At 30.9% G+C, this 12,021-nt stretch overlaps 1 long non-coding RNA gene across 2 annotated transcripts in view; it reads right to left on the reverse strand.

The window, feature by feature from the left end:
• Positions 1 to 12,021, reverse strand: part of LOC113247903 (uncharacterized) — a 378,815-nt gene that overhangs the window by 82,770 nt on the left and 284,024 nt on the right. Inside the window, exon 4 of one of the 2 annotated variants that reach the window (XR_008957362.1) lies at positions 3,685 to 3,840. The exons of the other annotated variant lie outside the window; for it this stretch is intronic. This is a non-coding gene — a long non-coding RNA (uncharacterized LOC113247903). The remainder of the gene's footprint in view (positions 1 to 3,684; positions 3,841 to 12,021) is intronic. 2 annotated transcript variants of the gene reach the window in all.

Genomic DNA, 12,021 nt, shown 5'->3' on the forward strand with positions numbered 1-12,021 from the left:
GTTCTATCATCAGTCTGGTCTACAGAAGACAGCCACCAGTTGACTTTTTAGTGATGCTGATGTTCCTCTCAACAACATGGTCCTGAGTCCTAATTGCTTCCATAAACGGTGTCTTCTTTGGGCTCTCCTGAGGAATGTTATTATTTACTGGTTATCCAGCCATATGCAGAATGCTCATTTTCTCAATTTTTTAGTCCCTTTCTGACTGCCTGTAAAACACTTCTGCCATTTTTGACATACCAATTATGGTATAATTGACAAATAACATTTTAATTTCAGGTATACAGCATAATGACACGATACTTGTATACTTGGCAAAATGATCATACAATAAGTCTTGTTAACATCTGTCATCATACGTAATTACGAATTTTTTCCTCTTGTGATGAGAACTTTTAAGAACTATCTTAGCAACTTTCAAATATTCAATACAGTATAATTAACTATAGTCACCATACTGTACATTACATCCCCATGACTTATTTATCTTATAACCAGAAGTTTTAACTTTTTATCATCTTCACTCGTTTTACAGCTCCATGCCCTTTCTGCCCCTGGCAACAATCAACCTGTTCCGTGTATCTATAAGCTTATTTTTCTTAGGTTTTGTTGTTGTTTTACATTCTACATATAAGTGATGTCATATGGTATTCATCTTTCTCTCTCCATTTCACTTAGCATGATGATCTCAAAGTCCATCCATGTTGTCACAAATGGCAAGATTCTTTTCTTTTTTATGGCTGAGTAATATTTCATTAGAGATATATACAATTTCTTTCTCCTGTTATACGTCAGTGGCCACTTAGGTTGCTTCCATATCTTGTGTGTTATAAGCAATGCTACAATAAACATGGAGTTTCATATATCTATTCAAATTAGTGTTTCATTTTCTTCATATAAATACACAGAAGTTAAATTTCTGGATGATACGGTAGTTTTGTTTTTAATTCTTTGAGAAATCTTCATACTGTTTTCCAAAGTGGCTGTACCAATTCATATTCCCACCAGTAGTGCACAAGAGTTCCTTTTTCTCCACATCCTTACCAATACTTATTTCTTGCCTTTTTGATCATAGCCATTCTAACAGATGTGAGGTGATATAGCATTATAGTTATGATTTGCATTTATGTGATGACTAGTCATGTTGAGCACCTTTTTACATACCTGTTGGCCATCTACCTTTGGAAAAATGTATATTTAAATCTTCCCATTTTTAAATTGGATTGCATTTTGCTATTGAGTTATATGAGTTCTTTATATATTTTGGATACTAACCTCTTATCAGATATATAATTTTCGAATACTTTCTCACATTTGGTAGCTTCCTTTTTCATTTTGTGGATGGTTTCCTTTGCTGTACAGACACCTCTTTGGTTTGACATAGTCCCACTTGTTTACATTTCCTTTTGATGCCTTTGCTTTTGTTGTTGTCAGATTCAAATATTATTGCCAAGACTAATGTCAAGAGGTTACTGCCTGTATTTTCTTCTAAGAATCTTATGGTTTCAGATATTACACTCAAGTTTTTAATCCATTCAGAGTTTATTTTTGTGTATGTTGTAAAACAGTGGTCCATTTTTATTATTTTGTATGTGGCTGCCCAGTTTTCCCAACACCTTTTATTGAAGAGACTTGTCTTTCCCCTTTGTATATTCTTGGCTCCTTTGTCAGAAATTAACTGGCCATACATCCATGACTTTATTTTGGGACCATTTTCCTTCTTGGTAAATGCATTTCTTTTAATGCCACTACCACACTTTTTGGGCCTCCCTAAAGAAAATAATTATGTAGTGGGTCTTCCAACAATATACAGAATGTCAATTTTCTCAACTTTTAGTCCTTTCTGACTACTTGTAACAATTCTGTCATTTTAATTCTGGTCAATTTAGACCATCCTTTCCCCTATTTTGGGGGAAATAATCCTAGTAGTCAGTTTACATTGTCTCCTGGAGTCCTTACATGTTCATACTGTATCTTGGGATACTTTGCCATGACATAATTAAAACAAACTTATGCTCCATCATCCACCACCTCTTGATCAGCCATTCAAACTTCAATTCTATGTGTAATTTTCCAATTTCTAATTCCTGTTGGCACATACTGGTTATATATTTCAGTTCTTTTGGGTATAGTACTTTTTCTTCCTTACAGACCCAGCACATCTCCAGCTAAGCTGTGCTGACCCTTAACCCTAGTCATAAGTCCATTTGTCAGGAAAGGTGCTGGATGCCAACTGAATGGGGCTTTTTTCATCTTCTTAAATTCAGAGAGTAGTCTCTGCATTTTCTTCTACCACAGGGGTGGGGATAACTCTTAGTAGGGTAAAATAGGTCTCTTCTTAGGTTTAGAATTATAGAAGAGGGTCAAAACCTTTGCATATTCCCACCCAGATGTCCCATCAATGTTTCAAGGCTTCAGATTTGTCTAATCAGAGTTCTTATTTCAGCGTCATTCTTATTCTTTTATTGATTGTTTAATCATCTTTGAAGTTCAGCTGCTCTTGATTATTAATTCTAAGAGTACAGTCCTTGGACTTGGCTCTGTTCCCACCTCTATTGATATGGGAGATGATAGCTCCTTTGTTAGCAAACAAATGGGTCTTTTGGCTTTCATACCAGGCTTTTAATTGTCTATTACTGGCCCTCAGCTCTTTATTATTTTTTCAGTCCTATACTAAACATACTTATTTTTATTATCACTATTACTTTTCAATATCTCCAAATGCCTGATGCATCACACCAGCTACTAAATTCCCTTCCATAGTTACATCTCCTCAATTCATCACTGATTAAAATATTAATGAGGTTTATACTGTGGACCATGATCTATCTGTGCTTACCTACCACTAGTAATTTGGTCCTCATTTGCTGATAAGCACTGAGTGATTCTCCTCTTTAACTAAATTGTATTACCTATTTTCTCCAGACACTCCTGGTACCAACTATTTAAGATTGGCTTAAAACAAAAAACAAACAAACAACAACAACAAAAACCAGAAGCTGAGACAGGTTTTGAGTGCAAAATATGTATTAGAGACCAATATCTATAAAAGTTAGAGAAATCAGAATTATGTATAGGACCATATCAACTGGCAATAGAGACCTGAAGAAGTCATTGCCAACCGTTTAGGGAGCTCTGTAGTGAGTAGTGTCCAATCCTGTGGGGAGCTATGTAGCAAAGAGTTTCCAACAGAGCTATCTTTGGCCTTTATTACCCCATCTTATTCAGCCAAAATGTCTGAGATGTCTGGAAAGGTCAAGACTCCAGGCAAGAGGTCTCTTTGCAGTTGAGGAAGACCCCAAATTGCCTGATAGCTGAAGATTCACTGCTGACTACATTCTCTGTCTTCTAAATGGCCATCTTTTCCCTGGGTCTTCACATAGTCTTCCTTCTGTGTGTGTCTGTGCCCTAACCTCCTCTTTGTATAAGGACAGTAGTCATATTGTATTAGAGCCCAGTTTAGTAATCTCATTGTCAAAAGACAATGTTAACTTACCTATTTCTTAGATGATCCTATCTATGCAGTCACATTATAAGGTACTGGTGTTTAGGACTTTGACATAAAAATGTTGAGGGAACACAATTTAACACATAACAAACAGCTTGTAATTAATTCTTGAGATTCAAGACAATTTTAAACATATATGAGATTTAAGATTACAAAAATGGAGCTTCAAGGGGCACCTGGATGGCTCAGTCGTTGTGTCTGCCTTCGGCCCACGGTGTGATCCTAGGGTCCTGGGATCGAGCCCCGCATCAGGCTCCCTGCTCCACTGGGAGCATGCTTCTTCCTCTCCCACTCCCCCTGCTTGTGTTCCCTCTCTCGCTGGCTGTGTCTCTCTGTCAAATAAATAAATAAATAAATAAATAAAATCTTTAAAAAAAAATGGAGCCTCAAGGTTGTCATCATATAAGAATTAGCACTACTTGAAAAAGGTTGTTCAACTATTAACTTATTAATCATTCAATATACTTTTCATTTGATTTTCGGGCTATCTACAAAAGAAATTTTTTAAGAGACAGAATTGAGTTTTTCCTCATCTAGCATCTTAATCTTCTGTAAAAGTACATAAATTTACAAAAATTAAATATTTAATAGATTTACATGCAGTGCTTTGTCTCATTGATTTTCTTCAGAGCATCATTTCAGATAAGTGTTGTACTCCAGTGCTTTTAGCAATGCCAGCAAAATAGAAGGTGCTCAAGAATATTTGTTGAATGAATAACCAAGTGACAAATTGACAGATTACTTCATCTCTCTGTAGAGGTTGAGTAAAACATTATTAGAAGGCTTTTGACTAGGCTTTCAAAATTTGCTTATAGGATATTTGCTTTATCACTTGTTCATTTTATTCCCAAATTTACAGATTACCATATAATAGAAAGGATATCTTTTCCAGGTCTAGAAAAACTATATGAAATTATGTGTATTAGTTATATAAAATTATTTATTTTCCATATTTATTTTTTACTTTTTTATTGAAATACTTTTATTTTTTAAACAAAGTATCATAAAGATATTTAACTAAAAATCATATTTAATCAAAAAGTTGGTTTCAAAGTAATGTTTATGTATACTGCTTGAAGGATACTAAATGCATCAATTCCTATATATATTCTAAGCTATATTCCAAGATCCCATTGGATCTTGTGACTCATTGTATTTTTTTTTTTTTTGGATGTACTGGCTAGCATTAAATATGTACAAATATTCAATTTTAGGTTTCATCTTTACAAAACTTTACTATGACATTGTCCATGTCACCTCTGGGTTACTCATGAATGAATATCCATCTGAGACATTTCAAAATTAATTTTGAAGATTTTTTTTTCTTCATAGAACTGGATAGTTATTTCTATATGGCAATGAGAAGCACAGGAGAGGTTGAGTTTTACTTTGATTTTGTTAGGTTGCAACAAATCCTAGTGATAAATTTCTAGTTTGACCTTATGAACGATCTTGGCTCTGCTTTTCATATCTCCATTCAAACTTCTAATGTTTTCTCATTTTGAGGATTTATAATTTATTCTGTGTATTTTTATGTTAATGAGTCAGCAAATAAATTTACATTAAAGTAAAATCTTTCAAATGTTAACTGTATATTTTTTATGATTTTACTATAATGTGTCAGAAAGGTTGATCTCACCGTATCTGTGTTATGTACTTTTATCATGACTCTGTGATTCAACATTCATTTGTGATATTTATTTAATACACTGGAGTGGGGGTTAATTAAGAAAACCATAGGTACGATACCTATATGGTTAACAGGTCCAGAACCCAAAATCACATCAAACCTATTGAAATATAAATCCATTTGGCAATAGCTTTTGTCCAGTAAAGTTAGAAAGGAAAACTTCAGCATAGAGAAAAATATCTAAAAATCTATAGTAGTTAAAACAATGAAGAGAGAAGAGAAAAAATGAAGAAAAAAAAATATTTTAAAAATATATAAAATATTATCAAATTTCACATACAAATGTATAAAACATGTATGTACAACTTTAAAGCAGTAATTTAAAAATTGAGTATGTGGTTAATACCAACCAGCTGGGAATAGAACACTGCTAATTTCTTTGAAGCCCCTCTGTGCTTTTCACTAATCATATTTTCCTTTGTCACCCAAAGATAACCACTGTCCCGGATTATTTCTTCGCTTTTCTTACAGTTTTACCACAAAAAAATTATACCCACAAACAACATGTTTTTCAAGTTCTACATTTTAAATACATGATAATCCCTGGTAGAATTTTTATTTAAGTGGTGTAAAATCTATACAACAGTTTTGAAAGAATGAACGTCCTTTCATTACTGAATTCCCTTTCTATGAACATGGTTTAGGTTTCCTTCAATGCTTTTCTATAAATTTTTATATAATTAAATATAAAAATTTGTGTCATATTTTCTTGTATTTTTTTTGCAAAAGATAGGATACAGTCTTTTTTAAGGAATATATACATTTTATCTCTAGTTTAAATTCTATTCACATAAGATTGTAATATCTTATCACTTTAATATTAGTATAATCTTTAATAATGACCCTTTACATTCTTTATATTCTTTTTTTAAAAAATAATGTCTTATAAGATGTTTATCTTTTTCTCTTTTTTTGTCTTTGAAAGACAAAATATTTCATTCTACTAATACTCTTTATTATGTCTGTCTTCTATTTCATTAACCTGTTATTTTTTCTTTCTATTTACTTTGCACTGATTATAGTGTTCTTTTTCTAATTTCATGAGATAAGTATTTATTGATTTTCTACCTCTCCTGTTTTCTGATATGCACACTGAAGGATGCAGATTTTTCTGTACTTTACCTGAATGTCACAATTGTGGTATGTAATATTTTTGGTATAATTAGTTCACAACATTTTTGTGTTATTTTCTTTGTCCTATAAGTTATTTTGAATATAGATAGATAGATATTTTACAGTATGTTTTGTTATTTTTTTCTAGAATAATTGAATTTTGGCCAGAGAACATAATATTTATGGTCAATCTGTTTTTAAGTTTTGGTATATTCTACCATGGTGGGTACCATATTTTGTATATGTTTACTAGAATAAATTTACTCCTTGAGTTTTTAAAAATATTTAATATATTTTTGTTTTTTTTTTTAAATAGTTACTGAGAGAAGTACTTTTTTTTAAATCTTATAATCATGTTTTATCTATTTGTCCTTATAGTTTTGTGCATTTTTGTTGTATAAAAATGAGACAAGGTCAGCAGGTACATACTCATTTAGGACTGCTGTGTCTTCCAGGTGAATTGAAAATTTTATTATTCTGAAGCATTTTCTCATCTTGAATAAAGATTACTTCCTAAAGTCATTTTTTTCTGAAATACAGCCACATTCTTTTGAATTAGAGTTTCTTTTGTGTAACTTTTTCCATTTTTTAAAAAAATTCATACTATTTGATACCTGTTTTTAGATATGTTTCTTCAAAATAACAAAATAGTATATATCTGGAATTTGCTTTTTTTTTAAACAGTCCCTCTTGCAATCTTTATCTTTTAGTCAGTTTGTATTTATTATTATCACTGATCTGTTGAACTTAAAACTTGTGTATAGCACATGCTTTCTGCTTTCTCTACCTATTCTGTTTCTTCTCTGTCCCATCTCCTCTTCTGTTAAAATGACTGACTGTTCTATATTTTCTATCATTAACTCAGAAGTTATTTACTCTCTTACTGTATTTTTTTAGTTTACACTTAATATTACTATATGTATCCTCGAGTAATAAAATCTCGCATTAATTAGCATCTTTCTCCTCTTAACAAATTATATAATAAACTAACATTATAACTATTTTTATTTCCTACTGATATATATGCTATGCTTTTTGGTGTGATTTAATACTAATATATCCCAAGTGCATTTGACATTATTTTTATTTAATAAGTTATCACTTCATTATATTTGTCCACATTGTTATTACTACAATTAATCTTCATTTATTTCAACATTTTCAAACTTCCATCTTGAATTATTTTCTTTCTCCTAGAAGAATGGTCTTAATTTTCTTCTAGTTTTTCCTATAGTGCATACCCATAAGTGATAAGTGGTTTTTAAAATGTCCTTAGATTTTTTCTTTTCTTTTTCTTTCTTCTTTTTATTTGTGGTTTCAAGTTTTTATTTAAATTCTAATTATTTAACATATAGCATAATATCAGTTTCTCTCAGGAGTAGAATTTAGTGATTCATTGCTTACATACAATAGCCAATGCTCATCACACCAAGCGCTCTCCTTAAAACCCATCACCTATTTAACCCATCCCCCTACCTACCTCCCTTCCAGCAACCCTCAGTTTGTTCTCTATAGTTAAGGGTCTTTTTTATGGTTTGCCTCCCAAGTTTTTTTTTTTTTTTTAATTTCCCCTACGTTCATATGTTTTGTTTCTTAAATTGCACATATGAGTGAAATTTTATGGTATAATGTCTCTTATAACTGAAGATAATTAAACTTTCATCCTGAACACTAAATACACTAAAAAAAATATCTTGCAATTAAGGGAGGTAATGTACAAAAGTTAGAAAATAATTTTAATTTATTTTAATTTAAATATTTAGTATAGAAAATAGAAATTTGCTATAAATACCTGATAATTTGAATAGTAACTGGTGTAAAGTTAGAAAGGAAAACTTCAGCATAGAGAAAAATATCTAAAAATCGATAGTAGTTAAAACAATGAAGAGAGAAGAGTGGTAGCTGATTGCTAGAGGATTTTTCTCATATCTGAATATGAGACTCTTAAAAATGTTCTTGACTCTTAAAAAATCTTATTTTATATTGAAATTTTAAATTAATATTTATGGAGACTTGTTTTTAAAATCATTTGAATTTTTCAGAATATACATCTATGATAAACATTTTCATATGTGATTATTTAGTTTTAGGTGATTAATATTTAGGTAATAAGAAATATTAACATTTAGGTAAATTAAATAAGTGCAAATAAATACAGTTGTTCTTCATTATTCACAGTCCATATATGTGAATGTGCTTACTCACTAAAATTTCTTGCAAACTTCAAATCAGTGCTCCTGGCACTTTCATGGTCATTGCAAATATGTACAGAGTCATAAGAAACACCTGGTTGCACATTCCCATCTGAAGTCAAACATGGGGACACTGTCTTCTTATTTTAGCTCTTATAATGTAAACAAGTGTGATTTTTGTGCCCTATTTAACATATTTTTACATTTTTCAATTTGTGTTGGTGGTTTTACCATTTACAATGGCCCCCAAACAGTGGAAGTGCTGTCTACTGTTCCCAAACTCAAGAGAACTGTGATGTCCCTTACAGGGAAATCATGTGTATTAGATAAGCTTCTTTATGGCATGAGTTATGGTGGTATGACCCATGAGTTTAATATAAGTTAACTAACAATATATATTAAATAAGTGTCTTTAAACAGAAAGCAAACCATAAAACACAATTATGTACAGATCAGTTGTTGAAAGTGTGACCAGAAGTCCTCAGGAAACTAACTTTGTATTTCCTCTGTAAGCAATGGTTCTGTATTCATCAATTCAGGGTTCACAGTGACTTCATAGAACATAATTACCACATGTAACAGAATCTATTGTAGTTCTTTGTTTACAGTGATTTGATGATCATTTCAATATATATCAGCACATTATTTATATCAGGTCATGAGTTAAATAATTTGAAAGAAATATTTACTAACACTTTTTACCGAAAAATATCAGTAAGCTTATAATATATATAATAGCTCTATATGTGTATTTTATTTCTATTTGTATTATAAAAAAATATAGGGGCCTTGGTAATAAACCAAAAATCTAAGTTCAATGAGGATATGTGAGAAAACATTCGAAAGTAAAATAGCAACTATATGTAGGAAATCAGTGTAAGAAGATTTGATAAGAGAGATGATTTTCAGTATATATATGAGGAATTCAAGGGAGTTCACTTAATTCTCTCTAGTGGGCAGATGTTTTCTGAATGGGATGTCAGAAAAATGAGTCTTGCTACCCCAAGTAGGATGGGGAAATAATAGGAGTTGTTAAATATGAGTTAGAGGAAACATTTGTGTAGCATTCTAAAAGAAAAGTGATATTCTAAAAGAAATATGAGAGATGATAAAAACAACAAAAAATATAAATGAGAATATTCATAATTGATATTTAAGAGAGCCATGATCAAGAGGGCTCTGGCTGAAAGTAACAGTAGTTTAGACAAAATAGCAAAAGATCTCTAGTGTTTCCATCTTTAGATTAAATTCATTGTAATAGTGTTTGGCTATTCTTATTAAATTGATAAATAGACTAGTGAAATTAAAGAGGAAATGAATACTTGTTTAGTAACAGTTTGGGAGGAAGATGCAAAAAGATTTTAGGCTGACAATAGAAATGAATGGGTATAGACTTTCTATAATATATGCTTATAATCATTCTGTTTAGAATTCAGCTCAATACTCTTCCTGTTACCACAGACTAGAAACAGTTTCTAATAGTTCAAAAGTGGTGATGAAGTTTATCTTGCTAGTCCTTTGGGTGGGAAATCACCATATGCAAGTGAAATGGAAACAGTCTTCTGTACTACTCCCTGCCTGGTGGTTTAGGAATTCCAAGTAGGAATTAAACATAAAAGGTGCTGCAGGACTACTGACATCATTGTATCACTGACAAGGTGGCAAAATCATGACAATGGAAAGAATAGAAATATGAAAAAAAACAAACATAATGAAGAAAAGTTAAAGGACGCAGTAAATTAAAAACAAGGGTACCTCCCAAGGAAATTCAAGGCTATATAGGCATAAGATGTATTTTATAAATGATAAAAAAAGAGTGCTTATCACCTTAGGTATATTATTAATAAATAAATTAAAACCAGAAATCAATAAAGAAGTATAAGAAATATGAATGAGCAAAGAAACTGTTCAATATATGGATAATTTTAAATAATTTGCTATGGAAATTAATTTTAGTTACAAACAAGAAAATGTAAAAAAAATAAGATTCAAAGTAAATTTTCCTCAATATTACATAAAATACTGGTAGTCGTACATAAAGGTTAACATATTTTTGTTGCTGTTTGGGAGAAAGATGGTTAACTCACACATACAGATGTTAAAATTTTATAGGTACTTAACAAAATATTCAAAATATAATCTATATAGTCCAACAGTGGAGGGGAAGATAGGAGTAACAAAAACTGTTTCTGTGCTGGGGGAGAGGAGGAAAGAAGAGGGATGGACATACTGAGTCAGAAAGGGACAACTGAGTTCACAACTCGTTCAGGATTTGACTGATAAAGGACATGCTTCACTCAATTACCAACTTGTCAACAATGCACATTTTATACAAATTTCAACTTGGTAGGGTATAAATTGTAATTTAAATGTAAGCTAGTTTAAATTTATATTTTGTAATGTTTTCCTAGATGTCCCTTGCCTCGGTTTGCTACGGATACACTGCGTAGAAAGAGCTAATAGCCAGATTACAAAAGTTGGTCTTCTTCATCTTACCATATTTTGTAATAAATCTAGGGTATTATTCTTATTTGTTTTGCTAAACATATAGATCACCCTGGAAATGGTAGTAAGGAATAAAGTTCATGGATTTTTATTTAATGTGCCAATAAAACTGAAAAGGGAGCCTGTAAACTCCTCTGTTGCACAGTGTCAGAGATTATAAATAATTGTTTTCCAGATGGTTTTCGTCATTATTATTTCCTTAGGCCTAAGCAAATATTTTAGATTGATTTGACTAATACTAAGGAAAAAAAAGGAAATGATGAATGTGGAAACAACAGATTTTTGTTTCTGCTTTCTATATTTTATATTTTTGTATGCTTTTAAATACACTTAAAATTTACATTTTAAAATCGATATAATGAAAATTTATGTGAATCACATATTTTTTTGGGGAATGGAGCAAGAAATTTAAATCTTTCTCATGGCAGTTTGAAACAGAACAGAATTTGGCTCATTTTAATTTATTAACTTGCTTAACTACCAAAGATATCATTTTCCAAATTTCTTCTGTAAGAGCCATTTCTGAATTTACTATCTCATTAATTCTTTAGTAATTTCTTCTATAATTTTGTTTTTAGGGATGTTCTTTTTTAAAATAGTATTTTTGAGATATAATTGACCTATAGTATTTCATAGGTTTAAAGTACACATTTATATATTGCAATATGATTACTATCTCAGTGATAGCTAATACAAGATTATTTTTTTGTAGTGAGAACAATTAAGATCTGGACTCTAAGCAACTATGAAGTCTGTAATACAGTATTTTTGTCCATAGTCACTATGCTGTGTATCAGATCTCTATTATATCTTTGAAATTAGTTTTGCTTATATGTTATAAATAACTTGCTTCTTTGCCACATTTCCATATCTTTAAATCCTTATTTCCACTTCAATTTTATTCCATGGCTTTCTATCCTATGGTGTTTTTAGTCTTTTAAATTACAAACTAACTTTTCCTAGTATATTTCAGAAGTCCTATTATACTTTAGAGTTAGTGTTCCTGCCTTTAG

The sequence above is a fragment of the Ursus arctos genome, unplaced genomic scaffold (assembly GCF_023065955.2).
Source record: "Ursus arctos isolate Adak ecotype North America unplaced genomic scaffold, UrsArc2.0 scaffold_4, whole genome shotgun sequence".
NCBI classification, from domain to species: Eukaryota; Metazoa; Chordata; class Mammalia; order Carnivora; family Ursidae; genus Ursus; species Ursus arctos.